General features: G+C 45.2%; 1 protein-coding gene and 1 long non-coding RNA gene across 9 annotated transcripts in view; one reads left to right on the top strand and one right to left on the bottom strand.

Moving 5' to 3' along the window:
- Nucleotides 1-24,687, top strand: part of NLGN1 (neuroligin 1) — a 674,832-nt gene that overhangs the window by 131,496 nt on the left and 518,649 nt on the right. For 5 of the 8 annotated variants that reach the window (XM_082224063.1, XM_082224062.1, XM_082224061.1 and 2 more), the window contains exon 1: nt 9,320-9,916. The exons of 1 other annotated variant lie outside the window; for it this stretch is intronic. The gene's annotated coding sequence lies outside the window, so the exon portion shown is untranslated. Of the gene's footprint in view, nt 1-9,318; nt 9,917-10,308; nt 10,367-24,687 lie in introns of those variants that run through there. 2 more of the 8 variants (XM_082224059.1, XM_082224057.1) reach the window with 2 other exon arrangements.
- LOC309533343 overlaps nt 1-24,687 on the bottom strand; it is a 598,890-nt gene that overhangs the window by 535,566 nt on the left and 38,637 nt on the right. The window lies entirely within an intron of this gene.

The raw sequence follows: 24,687 nt of genomic DNA, 5'->3' as shown, positions 1-24,687 counted from the left end.
TGCATCCTCAGTGACCACGGACTTGGACGCATGATTCTTTGCTCTGAGGTCTGCTGAAGCATGGAGGTCTTTACACTTTCGGTTTTGTTGGTTGATATGTGTATACATAGGTCTGATGTTAGGCTGGGGATTTGTACAATAGTGGCCAAGGTCACAGAACCACCGATGTCTCGGGATGCTTGAGGAATTCATTCTTTGGGAATTCCATTATAAACCCACCCAATCCTACCTTCTGGACAGACTGGATTTTGCACTTCCTATTTCAGCCCGGGAAAAAGTATTGAAATTGATTATGTGCCAAAAATATCATCATCTCACATATCACCCCCCTTTCCCGGCCATTCTCTATCAATGAATGAGAGAAGTGGGGTATACTGGAGTTAAGCCTGCCCCTCCCAAATCCAGATTCTGATATGAGAGGCCATTGTTGTCCCATTTCAACTGTGCACCAATTGAAGCCTGTTCCCTCCCTCCTGTGTCTTATAGAACTTTGGAACTATGGTAATCAAAGAAACTGTCCTGTATCAGACCCATGTATCCAAAGGCATATCTATTCTTAAATCTGTTATTTGGTTGTGTTAGAGGACTCATCTGCACCATGTGTTTAAAGCAGTCTCATACCACTTTAAACAGTCATGGCTTCCCCCCCAAAAATCCTGGGAACCATAGTATGTTAAGGGTTCTTCTGGGAATTGTTAAAAGGCTGCCCTGTTCCCCTCAAGTAGCAGCAATTCCCAGAGTGGTTTAAAGATCAATTCCGCCTCCTAAAGAGGTCTCAGAATGGCAGCTGTGAGAGGAGCTCTGCACCATTAATGAAGTATAGTTCCCAGGATTCTTTGGGAGAAACCATTACTTTTTAATGTGGTATGGTTCTGCTTTAAATGTATAGTGCAGCTGCAAACTCAATGATAGAGTCTTGAAAACTTAAAGGAACAATATCTTGTATGTGGAATGTTGCTGTTTGAACTGTGCGTTACTAGATAATGGGACTTCTTACAGCACCCTCTCTATGGAACTCCCAACCTACAATGGTTTAGTTCAGATGCCTGTTTTTCCTGGCTTTTGCATCTCTGTAAGAATTTCAGCCAACTGGCTGGTTTGTTTTCTGTATTCACAATTCACACATTTGTGTGGTCTCTTTCTTCTTTTTCTGCACTAGTCTCTCCCCCCCCCCCCCGAATCTCTATTATATTGGTGGGTTATAATTGTATTTAATTGTAATTATATTGGTGGGTTTTAATTGTCGGTGGTTCGAATCCCCACAATGGGGTGAGCTCCCGTTGCTCAGTCCCTGCTCCTGCCAACCTAGCAGTTCAAAAGCACATTAGAGTGCAAGTAGATAAATAGGTACCGCTCCGGCGGGAAGGTAAACGGCGTTTCTGTGCACTGCTCTGGTTCACCAGAAGCTGCTTAGTCATGCTGGCCACATGACCCGGAAGCTGTACGCCAGCTCCCTTGGCCAATAAAGCGAGACGAGCACCGCAATCCCAGAGTCGGCCACGACTGGACCTATTGGTCAGGGGTCCCCTTTACCCCAAATTGTATTTGTTAACCGGACATTTTATGGGATTGTAACATTCTGTTGTGTAAAACTGCTCTGAGATCTTCGTAAATGTAGAATGGCATAAAATAAGAAAAGTGAACATCTGTGCATGGCTCCGAGTGTGCAGAACTTCCATGGCACATCTGCATAAGTGAGGAAGACATAGGGGGTGGTGCCTAAGCATGTGTTGCATCCAGCTATTCTAAATAATAAGGTTTGGCCAATAGAACCAAGGTTAAAACTCCATGCTGCTGCGACGTTCACCACGCTGTACAGTGCAGTGTATAGTGCAGTGTCGGTCAGTAACCATGGGACCTACCCAGGTCTTCTGGAATATTTGGAACTACAGCATAAAAACCCTACCTGACAATTAATACAAGCCAAGTGCTAAGCAGCTTATTGATGTTGCATAGCTGACTCTTCCTGTAAAAATCATCTCCGCTTCCAAGGCAATTTATTACTCAGACATGTGATATTTACACATCTTTCGAATTCCAAGAATCAAAAAGGCTTTCCAAAATTAAACTTCAGTACATGCCCTCCTTGGGGTTTTTTGGTGTGTGTGTTTTTTTAAAGTTAACTCCAAGCCTTACAGAGACTATATACTAAGATGGTTACCTGAAATGCTTCCCTGACACAAATCATGATAGACCCCTTGTCACCAGAACATAAGATAGGAAGCCATGGCAGCAGCTCTTCAGAGATTCAGACGTTCCTAGTCCTACATGGAGATGGCCGGGATTGAACCAGTGATGCTCTACCAATGAGCCACAACCTGTGATGCTCTACCAATGAGCCACAGCAGCTCCCCAATGGAAGAACTAGAAAAGTTGCAAAAAAGGGGGCAAGCAAAATTACTAAGTACTTGTTAGGGAGGGAGGCCTTCCTTACAAAAAAAGATTAAAATTGTTGGGGCTTTTTATTGTGGAAAGCAAAGATAACCTGCAGCAGATATGTCTAATCAGAAGCAAGTCCCACTGAGTTCAATGGGATCCCATTCCAAGTGTGTACAGGATTGCTGCCTAAGGGGCAACAGGAAGTTGACAATGTTGTGAATGGTGTAGAGAAAGTGGGCAGGAAGGCACTTGTATCCCTTGTGTGTAGCACTCGAATTTGGTGGTGGTGTTTGTGTGTTACCCAATGAAACCAAGAGCTATTCTAAAAGGGGGAGTTTGCATGACCTGCCCCCAACACCCACATGTCGAAAGAACATTCATGGTGGAAAAGAACTGGTGCATGCACATAGCGCCCCTTCCGACATCTGTTGAAGGTGCAGAATGTGCAGCATGGCACATAGGAACGGCAAATGGTAGGTGTGGCTCATACAAGCCTATGCCTCCTTCTTGCGTTTTTTTTGGCTGGTAGAAGCTATTGTGTAAACCCCTTTTTACAAGTTTAGAATGAAGTGGTTGAGTGTAGAAGGTTGTCTGCAGTGTTGGTTCTACTTGGAGTAGACCCATTGACATGAATGAGTATGCCTAACTTAGATCCATTAATTTCAGTGGGTCTCCTCTGAATACAACTAACATTGGATCCAACCCAGAATTCTTGAGGTGTACCCCCATCAAGCTGCAAGTGTGGGGAGATGGTTGCATTTTTTAATATGCCCAACCATAAACTCCTTGCATTTAACGAAACTAGAACTCCAGGGAGAGAGGTTCCATTTAGCCCTCTCTCTGATGTATAAAGGGACATGGGTGGCACTGTGGGTTAAACCACAGAGCCTAGGGCTTGCCGATCAGAAGGTCGGTGGTTCGAATCCCTGCAACGGGGTGAGCTCCCGTTGTTCGGTCCCAGCTCCTGCCAACCTTGCAGTTTGAAAGCATGTTGAAATACAAGTAGATAAATAGGTACTGCTCCAGCGGGAAGGTAAACGGCATTTCTGTGTGCTGCTCTGGTTTGCCAGAAGCGGCTTAGTCATGCTGGCCACATGACCCAGAAGCTGTACGCTGGCTAATGGTCAGGGGTCCCTTTATCTTTACCTTTACCTGATGTATAACTTGCTACACACAGGCCACTTTTTACATGGGAGAGCCATTAAAGAACAGAACCCTCAGCTTTTAGTTTGAAGTTTTGAAGCCTAGAGTTCTACCATCTTGATGTGCATTATGTGCAGAGTGGCGCTCACTTGCCTTAGATTCAGGACAAACGAATGGAAACAGCTTGCATGACTCCGAATTGTGACTGAGCTGCAAGATGTGTTGAGGACCACCAGCTTAGTGGGCTTTTAACATCTTAAGACAAATTCAAAGCCACAGGCTATTAACCATGGCAGCTAAATGGAACTGCCATGTAAACAGTAGCAAGACAGCAGATGGTGGATGAGCAGCAAAGCCAGAGTACTTTTCATCCCACGCTACTTGTGAGTTTCCTAAGATGTTGGACCAGATGCCTCATGGCCTCGTCCAGGTCATAAGATTGTCCCTGCATGAGAGCTTACAATTTTAAGGACATGATATAAAAGGAAAGGCGGTTGAGAAGGAGGAGCTGGGTAGGGGGAGAAGCAAACTTAGGCACTAGTTCTCACTTCCAAAGTTCTTATAAGTGTGGTGGCAGGAAGATCACTCCCAACAGCTGCTTCATCTTCAGCAAGTGGATGATGTCCCCCTTGCCATGTTGTTCTTCCTGGGAGACAGAGTGGAACAGTCTTCCTATAACTCTTAAAACCAGATGCAAAGAACCCCACTAGGATAAATAAACTTTTTACTTCTAGCTTGTTCTGTATGGAAGTATGCACTGGACTTAAAATTGTTTGTTTATTGGCCACTGTGTTATTTCTTGGATTATGGAACAAAGCTAGAAACTGTTGTAAGCTAGCAAAATATTTTATTGCCTTTGATTACAAGAGACCTCCGTTACGATTAATCTTATGGTTTGTGCCTCTACACTCCCTTTTTGTGGCTGGCCACACCCCTTCACTCTTCCTTGTGCCTTGCAGTGTAGCCTTGTACTCACAGTCACAGCACATTCAGACATCTCTTGCAACCATGAGCATTAGAAAGCTAGTTTAAATTGAATTAAGAGGTGGCTCTCAGGCACTGCACAAGAGCCAGGCTGTATGGGCAAAACACTGTCTCTGAGGGAGGTTCCCCACAGCTATTAAAAATATTGTGCATGTGCTTAACATGACAGCTATTTCCAGGTGAGGAAATCAATTTGCAATTTACAGAGAGACAAATCTACTTCTGAGTCTCCAAGCTGTTTGTGCACTTCCATTGTCTGCTCCTGAAAACACCTTTGTGACCTCCCCTTCATTGCCTGGTAAACAGTATTGAGATCAACAAACGGAACCCAGTTAATCTTGTCATGGTCTGATTATTCCATCTGTGGTGGCACCAGTGTTGTGGAATGTCCTCCCTGCTGATATCAGAGAGAGGCTCCTGTGTTAGTGTTCTGCCGACTTTCAGAGAAGCACCCTTTTACACTGACATTTTGTTCATCTCTTGATCTGGGCTTCCTATGTTAATTACTGTGTGTTTCAGTGGGATTGTTTTATTTCATATTTTAATTATGGGTGTTTATATCTTTGTGCTTAGGATTGTTTTGTTGTCTCTTTTAATGGTGGATTTTCATATTTTAAGGATTGGGCCACTGGATTTTAATGTTTTGACATTAAGAGGTTTATAGATTAATAAATAACAGTTTCCATTGTGAAGTCAAATAGACTGGATGTGTGTGTGTGTGTGTGTGTATGTGTGTGGGTAGGTGTTCATGCACTGTATCTTTATTTGTTTTTTAAAAATATTTTTTATTAATATTTTCTTAGTTTTCAAAAGTATGTGCATTGCCTATTTTTTTCAGGTTGTGTTTTCTACGGATCAATAACATTTGTTGTGAGGTGTGTCTTTATTTTTGCAAATGGTTCATTAACATTACAAGGTTATTTGCACAAACCAGTTCGGTACTGCATCTTTAACTGAAACATACTAAATTTAAAATACATGCAAGGCACTGCCATTCCAATATCTCAGGGAAGCTAGACAAACTTTGCACAGAATTATGTTGTCATTGCTGCAAACATTAATCTGTACTGGCCTGCCACAGAATCTTAAGAGCAAAAAGGGTTTTTATCAAATTTCCTGGCACCTTTAGACCTTGCCTAGGGCTCTGCACACACTGGACTTGCCGATGCATTCAGAATGCTTGGCTGAATGCTGAAGTCGAGACAGTTTGGTCAAAAAGTCTGCATCGTAATGTGAGCATGATTTGTGGCCGACGTCCCCCATTTACACAAACTCACTCCTAGAATAGCTACTTTTAACCACATTTATTGACTGCGTGGTGTAGACGACTTTGAAAATGGATGAGTTCATGGAGGATAGCTCTGTCAACAGCTGTTAGCCAAAACTGTGAAATGGAACCTCTCTTTTCAGACACAGTATAGGGACGCGGGTGGCGCTGTGGTCTAAACCACAGAGCCTAGGGCTTGCCGATCAGAAGGTCGGTGGTTCGAATCCCTGCGACGGGGTGAGCTCCCGTTGCTCGGTCCCTGCTCCTGCCCACCTAGCAGTTCGAAAGCACGTCAAAGTGCAAGTAGATAAATAGGTACCGCTCCGGCAGGAAGGTAAATGGCGTTTCCGTGCGCTGCTCTGGTTCACCAGAAGCGGCTTAGTCATGCTGTACGCCGGCTCCCTTGGCCAGTAAAGCGAGATGAGCGCCGTAACCCCAGAGTTGTCTGCGACTGTACCTAATGGTCAGGGGTCCCTTTACCTTTATATCTCTGCATTCCAGATGCTAGGAGCAAATCAGTGAGGATTGTTGCCGTCATGGACACCTGGAGGGTCCATTGCTTGGAGGAGTTTGCTGATTGGTCCTTGGTCTGATCCAATGGGGCAGATTTGTTGTTAACCCTGAAGTTCATTTCACCACATTCTTAGGCTTTGTGTGCACTATACACTTAAAGCACATGACTTTCCCTCCAAAAGAATCATGGGAACTGTAGCTCATCCCTCACAGAGCTGCAGTCCCCAGTCTCCTTAGCAAACTACACTCCTATCCTCATTTATCTGGGCATGGGCCCCACTGAATGAAGTGGGACTTACTACTGAGTAGACCTGCATACCATGGTGCCACAAGATTACTTTAATTGTTTAATGTATCTAATCATAGAATTGTAGAGTTGGACAAAAGCAACAAACTACTTCTTAAAAGCAAAAACCTCTGACTTGCTGTTTTGAACCAGAGGGCATGAACATATAGTTCAATGCAAAAAAACCCCACAAAACCAAACCAAAAACCCTGTCATGAAATACTTTGTATGCAATATAATAGGATTTATTTCATACATATTAAAATATAGCATTCATGTTTGCATAATTACATGCCTAGTGATTATAGGGAGAACACTTCTCCCTGTCTGTTTCTTGGAGAAAATAACCCCGTGTTCTTTCAGGCTGATCCTATTGGTCCTTCTTACAGTGAACCCTGTGAGTGCTGGCAGGATTGTAGGCAGGTTGGGCCACGGAAGGCACTTCCATGGTCACTGTTTTTTTGGGGTGGGATTTGATTGCATAACAGCAATTAAAATGAATTTGGCATACTTGTGCAAGAAGCCCACTTCCCAAAACAAACTACCTCCCACTGACTTTTTGAAATCAGGAAAGTGATGTGGAGATGCACCAGAAAGTGTGGGGTAATGACTGCTTGACACAACATCATGTAACTTCCCTGCAAACTAATTGGAATGAATGTTAACAGCAGATGTTGCATATAACCTCCCTGCAAACTTTGTGCAAGAAAATCACGATAAGTGCTGAATAAGCAGCTCACCTGGAAGCGACCTGAGAGAACGTGTCTGTGTACTTGGAAGAGATCTTGAGGGTTGCAGAAGTAAGGACAACAGCAAAACTTTAAAATGCCTCTCGAGGCCAGCTTGACCCCAGGAAACAGCCCCATAAGAACTGAGCATGTTTCATGAAGATCAAATATAGAGGGGATGATTAGGGGTTGACAGAAGACATGGGTACCAGCTCCCTGGGGCCCTTGGTGCCTGAGCACCCACAAAATTTTCCATGAAGGGCACCCGCAAATTTTGGTGCCAGGGCCATGCATGCTTTATGGCATCCAGGGCCCTGTGCATCCACAGTTGCACACCTGGCAGAAGAGGAATGGTACCTGTGCGCTTCACAACTGAAACAATACATATGATAATCTAAGCCACTTGTTGTCAACTGGGCAGATCTAAGATGAGTTGCAATAGCAGTGCCACCATATGCATAAACGCTGACAGATTAAGAAATGGGTCTCTAGATGATGTTTGGGTTCCAGATCTAAAAACGTTGAAGACTGCTGGTCTAAGGGAAAGTCCTTACCTTGGTTTAATGTAGAATGTGACCTCCTTGCTCCGCCTTTAATACCCCCTCATCCTTGCAATATTCTTCTCCAGCTATGGCTGCTTCCTCCCACTTTCTCCTCCCTAAATACAGAGATACCCCAGGCAATTGATGTAGCTCTCTTAAGTCTGTTAGTTAGATAGGCTTAAGTTGTGTGTATGAGCTAGAGACTGGGAGCAAGAAGCAGCCTGGGCAGTTGAGAGACAGAGCCGTGTCTGATTTCTGCTAGGAAATAGGCTGCGGCTATGGGGACAGCATGACCTCCTTGGGGTATTGATGCTGTGAGCCCCTCTGTCGTATGCTCAGGTTGTATATATGTGTAAATAAACCATATATCATAAAGACACCACAGTCTCTGCTGTCCCTCATTCAGAGGAAAGCAAACCCTGGGTAAGCGCCTGGAATCTCGCACCACTCTGAGATTAGGAGCCAAATCCTAGGGGCCCAGGTCCTCCCCCCCCAATAAAATATTTGAGGGGGCTGGGCCCCTCCAAAGTTGATGGGCATTGCCATTCAAAGGGTGTGCATGCACCATGTCATGTGATCAGTCATGTGGAGCAGGCCTTGCCTTCCGCCCCCAATAGTTTATTCAAGCTGGCAGCCCTGGGTGGCGTGTGCCAATATAGAATATTAACTGCATTTTTAGGAGGACGTCATCATGTGGACATGAGTTAAACTTGCTTGCGTGAGCAGCACCGTGCTTCCCATAAACTGTTGGGCGACCCAAGTTTCACCCGCCACCCATAATGCCTTGCAACGTTTTGCAATCGTACTAACACATGTTAGTTGCCGCATGTGGATTGTTCCATCCTGTCTGATAGATTCAAGAGACTTGAATTGGTAGAGTTTTCCTTTCTCTGCCTTTGGGGGTGTTACATCTCTGGACACTCTGCTTTGCAAAAAACCCCAGCAACCCCACAAACAAAAACTTCACACACAGGGGTGGCGAGGGTGGCAACAGCATGCCACGGACAAGGCTACGGTGAACCTTCAGCCTTGTGCTTGAACGTACAAAACTGCTTCTTCCTAGCAAGATTGCAGCCTTTGAATTCGCCTCTTCGGCACAGCATTGCAATATTCTTAGCTGTAGATTCACACAGAGGCAAGAGTACATTTCTCCTCCTTCCATGGTGCTAATAAAGTTTATCCTTCTATTCGGAAGCATGGTTAATTAACAAGGCAGAATGGCCGTTTTACAGAGACTCCTCTAGCAGATGACTGCCGCGGAAAAAAAGAAGAAAAGAAGAAAGCAAGCGAGGAAGGGGGGAGGAGAGAGAGAAGAGGAGGGGGGGAGTGGGATGGCTTGTTGTTCGGCTCTTGGCCACTAGGGGTACCTTTGTACCATTTTTCATCTAGCAGCAATTTGGAGTTGAAACCTATAATAGGGGAAAAACCAAGGTTCTCGGCATTCCCCCCCCTTTCTTTTAGCGAGCAGCGCATCCAGAATCTCCCCCCTCCTGGAAAAAAAGCCCTTTTAAAAAACACACACACAACGCACACTACACACATACAAACACAGCCGCCTCTTCAGTCTCCGTGTGCTGTGAAATCACACACAACTGGACATCAAGCAAAGGAGATTCATCTGGAGGGCAATTTCAAATCGAGATAAATCTATTGGATTAGTAGGATTATCTGATTGCAGCCGAAAAGAAGTAACGTTTGATCATTTCTAGTTCTTGCCTGATGGTCGGATTTAAATGGAGGTGGCGGCGGCTTGGTACAGATGCTTCACGCCGATGAATTCCGGATGGGATTTCTCCTTCTTCTTCTCCTTCTCCTCTTCTTCCTCCTCCCTCTTTCTTTCTCGCAGTCTTGGGCAGAGGAGAGCAAGAGGGGGGGAAATTATATAAATCGATACAATTTGGAAGTGTCCAGCGGATGATTTAAGAACCTCGGGGTTACAGCTGATTAAAAGAGGATAACGCCCGGGATCCAAACAGTGAATTACGGTTTTAGCAGCGGACTTGCGGTTTGATTTTTCTTTTTTTCTTTTTTCTTTAAGCCAACAAACAAAACAAAACAAGGCTTAATGGAATTGGTAAATAGTTTGATTTCCTTTTCATTTTTTAAACGACAGAATGCTTAAACCACCCCCCTCCCCCGATAGATAGATAATCGCTCCTTGCATTATCTGGACACTGCCAGGAATGTTGGCGCGCGGGGGGGGGGGGCGCATCGGTTAGTTCTTGTTTCCTCGGGGGGGGGGGATTTCATAGTTTTAAGATCAAGGACGGTGGGATGGGTGGCTTTTGTGGAGTGGGTGGGTGGGGGGAAGATCTGGTTTCTCCCAGTAGGACGGCAGTGGGTGATGTTGGTGAAACTGGGGTGTATTTTGTGTATGTATTGGGGGTGGGGTGGGGGTGCGCAGAATGGCCAGCGCTTGTGACTTGCAAAACATCGCCGGTGCGCGGAGGGGAGAGGAGAGAGAGGAGGGTGGCGACGCCAAGCGAAGGCAGAAGTGCACTCGGATCTCCCGCAACTTTGCATTGTGAGACAATCCAGGCTTTGCTGGGCTTTAGGCTTTTTTTGTTTTGTTGCTGTTGCCCGGGCGCGCTGGTCTGCGTGCCTCGGGGAGGGTGGTGGTAAGATGTCTCCCTGTGTGCGTGTGATCTCTGGCGTGTGTGTAACTGACACGAGTGTGTGTGTATGTGACGGCCAGCAGCGGCATTGAGGGGTTCTCTCTCCCTGGATCTTCCTCCGCTCTGTTGCTGTTCAGAGAAAATCTATCTTTCTCTTGGCCGGCTGGGTTCTTCCGAGACGAGGCGCACGCTTCCCGGAGGCAGGGGCTGCCGAGCTGGGTCTAGCGGGCAGCTCCCTCTGCCTGCTCCGGGCCCCTTTTTTCTTTTTTTTGTCATCGTTACCTTCCCTCGGTTGCAGATGCAGCGAAACTTTGCAGCCGGTGAGAGGGCTGCAGCCTGGCCGTTCGCTGTTGATGGCGAGGAGGAAAATGACCGCCGTGAGCAAGAGAGAGAGAGATAGGGCTTGTGTAGTGCAAGGATGGGGAGCGGCGGCGGCGGTGTGTGTATAGGAAATAAAGATTGCAACACACAAACACACACACTTTTCTCTTTCTCTCCCCCTCCCCCTTGGCAATAAAGGCCTGGTTCTCCCGAGCGGCTTGCGCGACCCCCAAGAACGCCCCCCTCCTTTGTCCCATAGGAGTGAATGGCAGCGCTGCAGTTCTGTGCAAGGGAAACTCGACGGGGGCACTCGGGGACACCACGGTGGTGGCGATGGTGGGGCGGCCAAAGCTGCCGCGGATTGCCCCAGCCCCTGAAGAACCAGCGCCGCCTCTTTGCATAGCTCCGCCCCTTCATCTGCATAGGCCCCTCCCCCATCCTTCTGTCTCTTGGTGTCCCTGCAATCGGACGTCTAAGCAAAGCCTGTCAGTCAAAGTCTCCTCCTGCCCCTGCTGGCGTTGTCTTGTGGACACCAGGAGAGCCAGCGGTGTCTCCGTGATGCTCGGAATCTCATGCAATGTTCCATAAGGGAGGAGAGGGAGGATGGGTGCTCCTAGAGGGATGCTCCAGTAGGTAGCCAGGGCCAAAGGACTGGGAAAGGGGGTTCAGTGGGATGGAAATGGGAGGGAAGGCAACCAGGTCTTACTAGGAAGGGACCAGGTGCAATTAGGGTGCTACTGGGGAGGTGGGTGAGGAATGGGCATAGGTGAAGAAAGGAAGGGAGAACTGCCTGGAGATTGCGGTGGAAGCACGTCGGAATGGCACTTGAAGGGAGAGGAGGTGAAATTAGGGAAGGGTAGAGCATTTGTTGTCCAGGAGGAATGCCCTGGGTTCAGTCCCCAGCGTCTTCAAGGCAGGAGGGAACTGGGCAGTGTCCCTGCCTGGAATCCTGTCATGCAGTGTAGTCAATTTTGAGCTTGATGGACAAGTCATGTGGCTCAGGATTAGGCTGCGCTGGAGAGGGACCTGACCACTCCACAGAGCCAAGGAGTATATGGGCAGGTTACAAAGGGGCCTTTGAGGAATGCCATGATCGAGATAATATGGGGCAGGGTAGTGGAATAGGAATTACATTGCTAGCACCTGAAGTGATCCTTTTCTGCCTCCGTCCCCATCTGCTTCCAAACCAATGAGATTGACCTGGATGTGATGAGTTCGAAAGGACTCAATATGGAATTGCAGTTTATTTACTGATGTGCATGGCTTTTGATTTTTTATTTTAATGTTGTGGACAGATGAGGTTGAAAATTGCAAAGCTTGAAAACCTTTGAAAATCTATAAAGACCAAGGAGGGAAATGTACATAGGGGCATAGAGGTGCTGTAATCCCTTCCTCTTGGAATTTAATGCCGAGTAAACAAGGATAGGCTATGAGGCTATCCTTTGACACTTTGGATTGAATCCCTTTAAAGCCCATGGCACTAACTTCTGAGAAAACAGCCACGGGATGGGCTGCGTGACAACAGGAGCGGAATTTGGTTTGCGTGCTCATAAATAGCACTGAATCCAGCCTTTGCAACCTTAATCTCAGTCTTACAGGAGATGAGGGGGAAATAAACGTCTGTGAATATATTTCTCTTAAGGTTATGCGAGACCACTGGCATTTTCATTTTCATGTTGGCTGATTCAAAATCTTCTCTTTTTAAACACAACAGCTGACATTTGTTTGCTCCCGAAATGCGAGTGTTTAGGGGTAGTTTATTTCTTTTTCCAGCGGAGATTGTACCAGAACTTCATATTTGCTTAGCTGAAGGAAAATCAATTTTCGGCAGGTTTAATTAAAATTAGTCAGATTACTTAATATTAATTGACTTTTAATTAAAGCTAGACGTTACCTTGGAATCTGCAGAAAGGGCATTCTCTCAAATCATTTTAAGGGTGCATGTGGCTGCACAGCAATTAAGTTAAAATAATATAGTTATTTAAGCAGCTTGGAATTTAACTGGCAGTCTGCTTGCTTCACCTTTTGGTTCTTCTTTGACTCTTATTAAGGATATACTATTTTAGCAGTCTTTTTTTAAAAAAAAGTATTTTAGTAAAAGGCTGGCTTCCTTAAGGTTTGAGAATGCTATCTTTAACAATGCAGACACCAGCTCAATGTCTTGCCTCTTTATGGTTGCCCTTAGCATCAGATAGGATGCCTAAGATCCACTGGAGATGCATTGCAAAGTTGAGATTAAACAGCTGGGTGTTTTTTTTTTTGGGGGGGGATAGGCAGTGCCATTCTGTTCATTATTTTTTTAAAAAAATATATATTTTGCATTTATACAGGTGCCTGTTCCCTGTAAATAAGCATAGGTAATTCACACTAGAAAACATTTATTCATGAACTGATTGAAAGCCACATTTCAAGTTTTTTGAACATCTGACTTCTTGATTATTGTAGCTAGCTTGGTCAACAGAATGCAGCGTTGGACCTGGTTTCTGGAGAAAGGTCTGAGAACTAGGGTTGTTGTTGTTTTATTCGGGCCCAAGGGTTGGCAACTTACCACCTTTCAATCTCTGAGAGGAACACTTATGAGAGTTCTCATAAAGGTTTCTTTTCCCTTTTTCTATTCTCACATCAAGCAAAACAACAACCCAAAAATCACCATTATTTTGGAGCTGTGTTTATGCCTCTGTGCAGTGGCTAAGTGTTTGGACGCACAGGTCTGCAGATACAGGAAATATCTCTGGCTGAGACTTTGGAGAGTCACTGCCAGTCAGATTGGGCAGTGCTGGGCTGAATGGACCAATGGGCTGAGTCAACGCGAGGCATATCCTTATACAACTGAGGGCCAAAAGAGGTGTGACGACGCAGATCTGTGACCCAGGTCTTGCCATGTTTGTCTTCATTTTACAGGAACTGTGGATTGAGGGCTCTGCATTTGATTGGAGGAACAGAGCAGTGGCAGGAGAAGCCCCTTCCCAAACTTACATTCTCTCCGTGGATATTAAAGAGAGCAGGAGAAAATAGCAACCATGACTTCCAGTCCTGATTCCAAAGGGAACTTAGGGAGATGTCTCACACTTAAGTCAGGCCATTGGTCCATCTAGCTCAGCAGTAACTACAGAGACTGGCAGCAGCAGTGTTCGAAATTAGCCAGGTGCTAGGCATATTTTTGCAAGGGACGCGGGTGGCGCTGTGGGTTAAACCATGCCGATCGGAAGGTTGGCGGTTCGAATCCCCGCAATGGGGTGAGCTCCCGTTGCTCGGTCCCTGCTCCTGCCAACCTAGCAGTTTGAAAGCACGTCAAAGTGCAAGTAGATAAATAGGTACCACTCCAGCGGGAAGGTAAACGGCGTTTCCGTGTGCTGCTCTGATTTGCCAGAAGCGGCTTAGTCATGCTGGCCACATGACCCGGAAGCTGTACACCAGCTCCCTCAGCCAATAAAGCGAAGATGAGCACTGCAACCCCAGAGTCGGCCACAACTGGACCTAATGGTCAGGGGTCCCTTTACCTTTAGGCGTATTTTGCACCTGGGTTTCAACCACTTTGTGACCAAGTGAAGATGCCCTGTGCCCAGATGGTGCCTGGTGTCTCCACCATCTGGGGATCATTGGATGTGGACTGTTTTCACACACTGATGCCTCACCCTGTAGACTTTTATCCGTTGTATTTTATCTGCAGAATAGGAATGAATTTCTGGAACCAAAATGCGTTTTCTGTGTCGCCTGAGCAGGAGCAGTGGAACAACATTGTAGTTGATTGTTGTAGCTTAGTGTTCACTTCCCACCCCGACTGCCCTGCTCACAGTTGTGAAGAATATTCCTATGTTATGAATGGTCCATGTCAACATTAAGAAAATGAGGTCAGTACAGGCCAACATACATGTGGGCTGTCCCTGGATTGAGTGGCTTTTCTTCTTTAAGTTCTCAAAGCTCTTAACCTATCTCAAGGACAAAGTTGTCATCTGAACTAGCCAGATGTTTAAGTGAGAATCAATCACAGTCAGTCCATCATTTGCAAACTAAGACTTTAGAGCCATCTTGCCACAAAATGGCAGCTAGACATTCCATTTTGGCGACTACAACTTTCGTTTAAAGAGCCATTTGGTGCCTAGCTTATATATCTTGAGTTTCTAACACTGGGCAGCAGCTCCCCAGGGTTTCGGGCAGAACTCTGTCGTTTCCAATCCTATCAGGAGATGTCAAGGACCTTTCGCATTCACAGTGCCAGATGAACATATTTTGGCGTAGGCAGCAAAAGGTCTCATGGCTGCTTCCCTCTCCCACCCATGATTTCCCCTCCTCCTTCCTCAAGAACTCCCTTCAGGATATACCTGCCCCCTCACCACCCTGAGTTCACCCAGTCAACGTTGTCTAGCTCCACATTTTGCGCTCTCTCTCTGTGATGACTGAGTGATGTAGGAAGGGCATTCTGCATGCCAGGGGCACCGACTTGTCGCCCACATTGAGGGACCCAGGCAGCGTGTGATGTCACATGCCTGACAGTGGCTGGGGATAGGGAGCGTGATCTTCACCCTTCATGCGTCCTGCCCCCACCCAGTGCACGAGCGCTTGCCCAGTGGGGGGGGGGTGAGTTACTGGAAATAACATACAAAAATGCTGTATATTTTTTGGGGGCGGGGGGAGAATTGCTTTGTCAAAATGTGTACATTAGGCAAAACTGCCTGCGTGCAAAACTGTGTGTTAGGGGGAGAAATCACACTAAAATGCAGTTGAATGTTCATCGTTTTTTTAAAATAAATAAATAAATCACGAAACTAATGTAGAAATGTAGAGAGGAATGGAAATATAAGAAACTGGGAGAATCCAAAATTGACAGATTCTCTACAGCCCAAACATGAAAATAATTAGTGCCTGTGCTTCATTTTTGTGCTGGTGGATGCTCAGAATTTCAAGGAAGTCAGCAGCAGTGACTGTCTGATGGTTGTTTTTGCTCCTTGCCCACCCATCACCTAAGTTATCCAGGAAACCAGGAAAACCTCCTTGCCTCGTCTCTTCTGCTATAGTTCTTAGATGGGGACTGTTCAGAAGCCTGGCTCAAATGATCCTATTTAATGTGTGCCAGTCAACATGGCGAATGAGCTGACCTTATAGCTCCAAGGCTCCCTTATTTTTCACTATTATTTGCTTGCACAGATAACATCAACAGGCTCCCTTGAAGGCCATGAATTCCACACAAAACAGTCTCATTGCTAGAGATAAGCAAATAAAGCCTGTGCTGTGTTAAAAGAACATAGAAGGGATATGGCCATTGTTTGCAGGTCATAACACCTATTTGTTTGCTATTGCAATGAACGGCAACATTCTATTTGGTATGTAACTTACTATTTTTTTATATACAAAAATGTTGTTATGATTAATATGACATGCAGTACAAGGAGCAGCCTTATTTAAATGCAAATCAACTGATTAATTGGCTAAACTTTGCAGCCCCAGTAAAAATGATCTGGTGGACTTTTCCCCATTCCTGTGATACTGAGCTATAGCTGGGATAAAATCATTATATAACATAGCATGGAGGAGAATCACATGCAAGTTTTCTATGTGGTTAGACCACTGTGTGCATAGACTTTCTCTACGTTCTGGAATTCTAATTTTATAATTATTATTAATAATAATAATGATTATGATGATGAAGATGATTTATACCTCAGCCACTCTGCGTGGCTTCCAACACATATTAAAGGTAAAGGGACCCCTGACCATTATGTCTAGTTGCGGATGACTCTGGGGTTGCGGCGCTCATCTCGCTTTATTGGCCGAGGGAGCCGGCGTACAGCTTCTGGGTCATGTGGCCAGCATGACTAAGCTGCTTCTGGCGAACCAGAGCAGCGCACGGAAATGCCGTTTACCTTCCCACCAGCGCGGTACCTATTTATCTACTTGCACACATTAAAACATAATAAAATATCAAATATTAAAATCTTCCTCATGCAGGGCTGCCTTCAGATGTCTTCTAAAAATTGTATGGTTAAGGCCTTTTATAGTTGTTTTAACTGCGAGTCTTTTAGTTCTTATGCTCTTACAGTTGTTTTAACTGCGTGTCTTTGTTTTTAGTTTTTATCTGTTTTAATTATCAGTTTTTTATCCATCCGTTATCCGTGTTTAATCTTGTATTTTATCCAGATGTTTTATCCTATGCCTGTTTCCTTGTCCTCATTTGCTCTAACAATTATCGGTTAAGAAAATACTAACTGCTATTTTATCTATATTCTTTTTTAATCCTGGTCTGAGACCGTAATAAAGTTCATTGTATGGTTATTTATCAGCTTGACATCTGATGGGAGGGCATTGTACAGGGAGAGGGAGTTCCAGAACACAAAGAAAACCTTTGTGAGTAGAGGGCTTTGCATGTAGGTTTTCTCCTACAGACATTCACACATAATGTGTGGATCCCAAGGGTGGAGCCGCTGGCAGCATGTGATCTTGGGGCAGAGACAGAAGAACAGCTCCTCAGCTCTGTTCTTTGTGAGATTCCCTTTCATGTGAGATTCTCATAATGCGCATGCATGTGTACCATTTCTTAGCATCTTGAACGCTCACTGTTGTTGAAGGAACAATTCAGAGCATGGCCTGGGTGCAATAGTGAGCAAAATTAAAGTTGGGCCCATGATGTTAGATAGATAATGTTAACTTCTGTTGCAATTTATTAGAAATTGGTGGACCGTTAGTCTAAAAATGAGGGTTGGGGAGATCGACCAAGAAACAAGTTTAACTTTATGCCTCTTGAGAAGGTCACCCAGATATTTAGCAAAGTCAGTCTAGAGTTAATTTGCAGTGCAGCTGAGGTCTAGCTGGTCAGGTTCTGCAAAACTTGTTAAGGTCTGAGTGTTGGACCCATCTGTGGGGGCTGGAGTATTCATGATGGAGTAATGGTGGCCTGTGAATTCTTATGCCTTTCAATGTTGGTCACTGAAAGTGAAGGTTTAAAATAAAAAATTGAAGGCTTTTCAGGGATAACAAAGGTGCATATAAAGTCTCTGTTTTTAGTTCATAGAGTCCTAACTACAGGTCGGTTACATTTTGTGTGAGACACTGCTATCATAGGCATTGTAAGATTGGGGGTGAGAAAGATGTGGGGAGGGAGAAGTGCAAGAAAGAAGGTGGGGCAATATTTTTCCTTCTTTTGCATAATGTATGTGTGGGGGTTTTGTGTCAGTGTCACATGGATAGGTTCTTCATCTATTCATTCATCAGTTTTCATTGGTGGGGAGAGAGATTGGAGATCCCAGGACATGTTTGTTTGCATTCAGTTGATTGCAGAGAGTTGTGTTTGTGTGTGTATGAGGGGTGTGTGTGTGTTGTTGGGTCAAATCAGTCATATTGATTTGTATACTCTCGGGGTGGGGTTATGTTGTTGTCTTATTGGGCAATGTATGTAATAAAGGGGAGCCACACCGGGGTGAGGGCATCCTCCTTTATTTGTCCCCATGCTAATTTCAAATTGCTGGTTAGTTTTTCTAGTAGGGTTGTTTCCCATACTGTTTTGTACCAGTGGTCCATTTTCACTCCTGACAGATCTTTCCAGGGTCTAGCTATGACACTCCTAGCTGCCGAGAGTATGTGACTTATGAGTTCTTTGTAGTGTGAGTGTGCATTGTTGTCTTGGAAAGCATTTAATAGGGCCAGTTTTAGACTGGCTTCTAATAACTGTTTGATATTTCATAGATTTCTTCTAGGACTGATGTCAAAAAACATTGAATTTGGGGGCGTTCCCACCACATGTGGATGTATGTGCCTGCAGAGGTGCAAGCTCTCCAGCATTTAGGTGAGGTTCCTGGGTGTATACTGAAAGTGAAGTTGTGGTTGTTTTGTCCCTTTCACACACATGCATACCCCACAAGTATCCAAGAAAAAGTTTTTTTTTGGGGGGGTGGCAGAATTGTGGTGCGAAATCTCAGCAACCAAAATGGCTGCCGTGCTGTCGCAATAAAAAACAGGAAGATGGTGTTGGGGAAGATGGCGTCCTGGATTTTTGCCTCAAAGTGTTGGAGGGTGTGCACGTGGTTTCTCAGATATTTAGAGAACAGAGTTTATACTTTAACTGGGGTTCTGCATCGTGATCCACCAGCCAGTGCTGTTGTATAAATAACCTTCACTGAAAGGCATGGAACTTCCGCAATACTAGTGCCTAGTTCCTATTTTATGCCATACTCAACAAACTACCAGACCTGGTAGAAAATGGAACAGATCCAATGGGTGAATGCTATTTCACACTCATGTCCTGTTTGTGGGGCTTCCTATATGATTTGGCAGGCCACTGTGGGAGCTGAATACTAGGCCGGATAGACCTTTGGATTCTTCTTATGTTCTTTAAAAAAATAATAATCCTGGAATGTAAATCATATGCAGGAACTGACCAGAAAGAGAAAGGATGAATTTTGGGGATGATTGCATTAAGTGCGCTTGAATGGAGGAATACACTTCGGACCTGTTTGGGATGCCTAACTCAAACAAAGAGTTCTAGTTACAGGCAGAATTGAATGGAGAGAGGAGAAGGAGGCCTGGTTGTAGCTCTCTAAGGATGTGCTGTGATAATGCTGTATCCAGTGTCTCAAACAAACTTGAAGGGATGGGAGATGTGTTGCCTTTGGATTATTTGACTGGAAGTAGACCGGATATCTCAGAGGGGCTGATTTTGAAGACTGGAATGAGGCCACAAAGTAGACAGGGGAAGGAAGATAGCGCTACAGGATGATGGTTCTAATTTTGTTTGGACCAATTTGCATATTTCATAACCACTGACTCACCAGCAGGCAAAGTGGTGGCATTGTTAGACCTGAGTGTTATGGCGGGGGTGGGGTGGGGTGGGGGGGATACATAGAAATGAGCAGTACTTAAAGAGGTTATGCTTGTTGATAATTATTTTAAAGCGGCATTATTTCCTTTATTCATAGGCAGTGAATAGTCACTGTTAATGATGTGCAGTGCTTTCACTGAAATTGTCCAACTTCATTTGAGCAATCTGTTAGCTGCTCCTATTGATTGTGTTTTGTTGGGCGCATAAAAAAAAAAACACTGGATAAAAAGGGGAGGATCTGTATTGTGTGGTGAGTCATTGAAACTACAGCAATAGATAATAATGGATTCATTAGGGAAATACTATGGGTGAAGATCCTTTTAAAAAGAGCAAATAAAAGCTCCAGAAATGCAATTTAATCTCTGCTGGTAAACAGTATCGTGCTCCATTATTTAACACTGTTAACAATTCATACAGCCACACAGGATTGCAACAATTCATGCTAAAGGAAAGTACAGTAATAAAATGAAAGGATTAGATACAGAAAGAGCATTGGCAAAGTTGATGCGGCCTTAAATCAAGTCAACATGCTGTACCTGTACACATGTGGCAAAGAAGCAGTGATTCCTTTTTCATAAAAAGAGGAGAAACATGCAATTTCACCCAATTCTCTAGCAGTTTTGCCTAGAAAGAGGGGAAAGAAGTTAGTGGGTAGAGAGAAATGCTGTGATATTTCTAAGGAGATATAGGCTTGCACACATGTAAACAAGTTTGGATGCATGAATAGGTTGCTGGAAAGGAACCCATGAACATAAATCAGAAGTTCGCATAGGTATCTAAGCCTTTCGTAGGCTGCAATCCTAATTTTGCATTTTCCAGAACAATATGCAAACCGAAACACAAGAGATCCTTTGAAATTTGTACTTCTCCAAATTTTGTGGTGCGGTTTTCCAGCCAAACGACATTTGCCAAAACACAGATATTAGTGAGTGGAAATTGTGCATGAAAATGAATGTATTAATGAGAATAGCACACAAATATGCATTATATTAAGGAAAATTGCTTGCAAAACTATGTACACCAGTCAGCACTGCATACAAAATTGTGTTTATTAGAAGAAATTAACTCTGGTGAATTTTCAATATTTATTTTTTTAAAAAAAAAGATTCACCAGTTGTTGCAGAAATGCGGAGAACTGAACTTAAGATGGGAGAAACAGGAAACTGGGAAAACCAAAATGGTCAGATGCTTCCATCTCTAGCAGTGAGACTTGCTTCTAAGTAGATATTCCTAGGGTTATGCAGTGAGTGAGGATACAGTCTGGGTTATCTTACTTGGAAAGAAATGCAATTTGGATGTGACTTCAAATTCACATCCCAGCAGCATTCCCAGGTTACTTGTCCCATGTTGACAGCTTATTCTTATGGCGCTAGGACTGGACCGGGGCCAGAGATAGCATTGGTGCAAGAAACTTCAACAACCACAGCAAATCGAAAGGCCTTCCCACAGCTTTCATAACAAGCAGCAGGTCTAAATCCCCTTCAACGGCGAGTGTGAAATTGCTGGTATTGAGAGGAAATCAGGTTGACTTTTTTCCCCAGTGACTCAGCTCTGCATTTTGCACCTGCCTTTGAAGATCTACATGTTTTCCCAACACACTCAGCTTTTCATAATTAGTGACTTAATAGCTAATGCTGTGTTGTGCATCCAAGCTTCAGGCAGCCCTTGGAAGGTGGGGCTGTCTAAGAAGGGAAAAACATACACACACCATGCGATTCTATTGGGTGTGTGTGTTCATAATAACAGAAATGAATAAAAATTCAGTGCAGCCAGCCGTTGTACCACTATCTCTGCAGAGAACCCCACACTCAGCTAGCAGTGCTGCATATATTTTACTAAGTCAAAGTGAGGAAAGGCCATAGTTCAATGGAAGAGCATGAGGAGGTCCCTGGTCCATCTCCAGGTAGGGCTCAGAGAGCCAGTGTGGTGTAGTGGTTAGGAGCAATGGGCTCGTAATCTGGTGAACCGGGTTCGCTTCCCTGCTCCTCCAGATGCAACTGCTGGGTGACCTTGGGCTAGTCACACTTCTCTGACGTCTCTCAGCCCCACTCACCTCACAGAATGTTTGTTGTGGGGGAGGAAGGGAAAGGAGGTTGTTAGCCGCTTTGAGACTCCTTACGGGGAGTGAAAGGCAGGATATCAAGTCCAAACTCTTCTCTTCAGAAGGAACCCTGTCTGATACCCTGGAAGGCCAATGCCAGTCAGGATAGACCAAGGTTATGGAACTTATGGCCCTCCAGATATTGGTGAACTACAGCTGCTACAGCTCCCAGCATCCCTGGCCAGTGGCCATGCTAGGTGGAGCTCATGGGAGTTGTAGTGCAACAATACAACATATCCTGGAGGGAGACAGGTTCCTTACCCCTGGTGTAGACAAGCCAAGCTGCATGTTCCAGTGACCCGGCAGCCTTCTGTGTTCCTAATGCATTTGACCATTGAAGACGTAGTCTACTAGATCAGAGGGACCTTTAGTTTGATCCAGCTAGGTAAAGGTAAAGGGACCTCTGACCATTAGGTCCAGTCGTGACCGACTCTGGGGTTGCGGCGCTCATCTCGCTTTACTGGCTAAGGGAGCCGGTATTTGTCTGCAGACAGCTTCCGGGTCATGTGGCCAGCATGACTAAGCTGCTTCTGGCGAACAAGAGCAGCGCACGGAAATGCCGTTTACCTTCCTGCTGGAGCGGTACCTATTTATCTACTAGCACTTTGATGTGCTTTCGAACTGCTAGGTTGGCAGGAGCAGGGACCGAGCTCACCCCGTCGCGGGGATTCAAACCTCCGACCTTCTGATTGGCAAGTCCCAACACCTGTGCCACCCAGCGCCACCTGTGTCCCAACACTCTGTGAGGTGAGTGGGTCTGAGAGACTTCAAAGAAGTGTGACTAGCCCAAGGTCACCCAGCAGCTGCAAGTGGAGGAGTGGAGACGCGAACCCGGTTCACCAGAATACGAGTCTACCGCTCTTAACCACTACACCACACTGGCTCTCTTGATCCAGCTAGGGAATGATTATTTGGAGATGGCAGGTACACAACAGGTGGGTAAAACTAAGGCTGGGGGGGGGGAGACTGGATGAGTGTGACCCTCTTGGGTTCCTTATCCCTGAGGGTTCATCAGTACTTTTATGCAAGAGATGGGCTTGCAAGCAGAAGGCCCCAGGTCTAGTCCTTGGCATCTCTAGGAAGGACTGCAAAATATGGTACTCTTGTGTGAAAACGGAGGACCACTGCCTGTCAGGGTAGACAAGACTGAGCTGCATGGCCTGACTCAGTAGAGAAGCAGCTTCTTCCACCTCAAACAAATTTGTTTCTGTGTTATCAACTCACCTATTACTAAGATGCCCCCTCCTCTTTCTGTTATTAGGTTATAGACAAAGTTGTGTTTTTCCAAACCTATAATCAAAGAATGACTTGAATTCAGCTCCTACGGCTTTCTGACTCACCCAGCTGAGTCTTTCTTCTGCTAATTTCACGTGGGTGGGCTTTGCTTTACTTTCATTTGTGGTCTTTCTAAAGTGTCTCTGCTCCTCCAGCCAGCGTTATTTAAATCTTCACTGCAGCTTTGCAGGAGGTGATGATCACCACCATCTGTATATTTCTTTCAAGTGCTCAGAGTGCTCCCCGCGCATTATCCAGTTACAACCCTCACAGCAACTCTGTAAGGTGGGCCAATGTCATCATCCCCTTTTATTTCCAATGTTCAGCTGGTGAGTGGCATGGCTGAACATTGCAAGAGACAGGTATCAGCAGGCTTGGGGGAGCCCCAAGGTTGGCAGAAGCAAAAAACATAGTTAGAACCCCCCCTTAAAAAAACAACAAAAACCTTGATGAGAACTGAGTGTGCTGGACCCTTGAATCTTCTGAACGTTGGAAGATTAAGGACAGGAAAAAAGAAAGGACTTCTTCATGCAGCACATCGTTACCGTATTTTTTGCTCTATAAGACGCACCAGACCACAAGACGCACCTAGTTTTTGGAGGAGGAAAACAAGAAAAAAAATATTCTGAATCTCAGAAGCCAGAACAGCAAGAGGGATCACTGCGCAGTGAAAGCAGCAATCCCTCTTGCTGTTCTGGCTTCTGGGATAGCTGTGCAGCCTGCATTCGCGCCATAAGACGCACACACATTTCCCCTTACTTTTTAGGAGGGAAAAAGTGAGTCTTATAGAGCAAAAAATACGGTAAGTTACGGAACTTGTTCTTATCTCCCTCTTCTGCTAACACATCACTTGGAGCCAGCGTGGTGTAGTGGTTAAGAGCGGTGGACTCGTAATCTGGTGAACCGGGTTCGCGTCCCCGCTCCTCCGCATGCAGCTGCTGGGTGACCTTGGGCTAGTCACACTTCTCTGAAGTCTCTCAGCCTCACTCACCTCACAGAGTGTTTGTTGTGGGGGAGGAAGGGAAAGGAGATGGTTAGCCGCTTTGAGACTCCTTAGGGTAGTGATAAAGTGGGATATCAAATTCAAACGCTTCTTGGTAAAAGGATGCTAGATTCTGCACAGCCACTTCTGAGCTATTCTGGAGGCGGTTTGGGTTAGTGGTGAAGTCCCTTAGAAACCATAGTAGTGTTGCACACCACTCCAATCTCTGAGCGGTGCGAGATCCCACAGATTCCAGGTGGTCTGTGTTTTCCTTTTGGAAACGAGGCACAGACGAGACTGCGGTGTCTTTGTGAGATTGTGAGATACACACACACACACACACACACACATATACACACACAGTCATACCTCAGGATAAATGTGCTTCAAGTTAAGTATTTTCGGGTTGCGCTATGCGGGGACCTGGAAGTAACAGAGCACGTTACTTCTGGGTTTCGCCGCGCACACATGCACAGGTGGTCAAAAAATCGTCATGTGCATGCGCGGAAGCGGCGAAACGCGACGAGCGGACGTGGGTTGCGTTCACTTCAGGATGCGAACGGGGCTCCGGAATAGATCCTGTTTGCATCCCGAGGTACCACTGTATGTATGTATGTATGTGTGTGTGTGTATATATATATGTATATATATATCACATAAATATATGGTGTATTTACACATATGTACAACCTGAGCCTATGGTGGAGGGGTTCACAGTATTAACACATCAAAAAGGTCTTGC

Source organism: Podarcis vaucheri (assembly GCF_965113315.1).
Source record: "Podarcis vaucheri genome assembly, chromosome: 5".
In the NCBI taxonomy this organism is placed as follows: domain Eukaryota; kingdom Metazoa; phylum Chordata; class Lepidosauria; order Squamata; family Lacertidae; genus Podarcis; species Podarcis vaucheri.
This window is presented reverse-complemented; position numbering and strand designations above follow the sequence as displayed.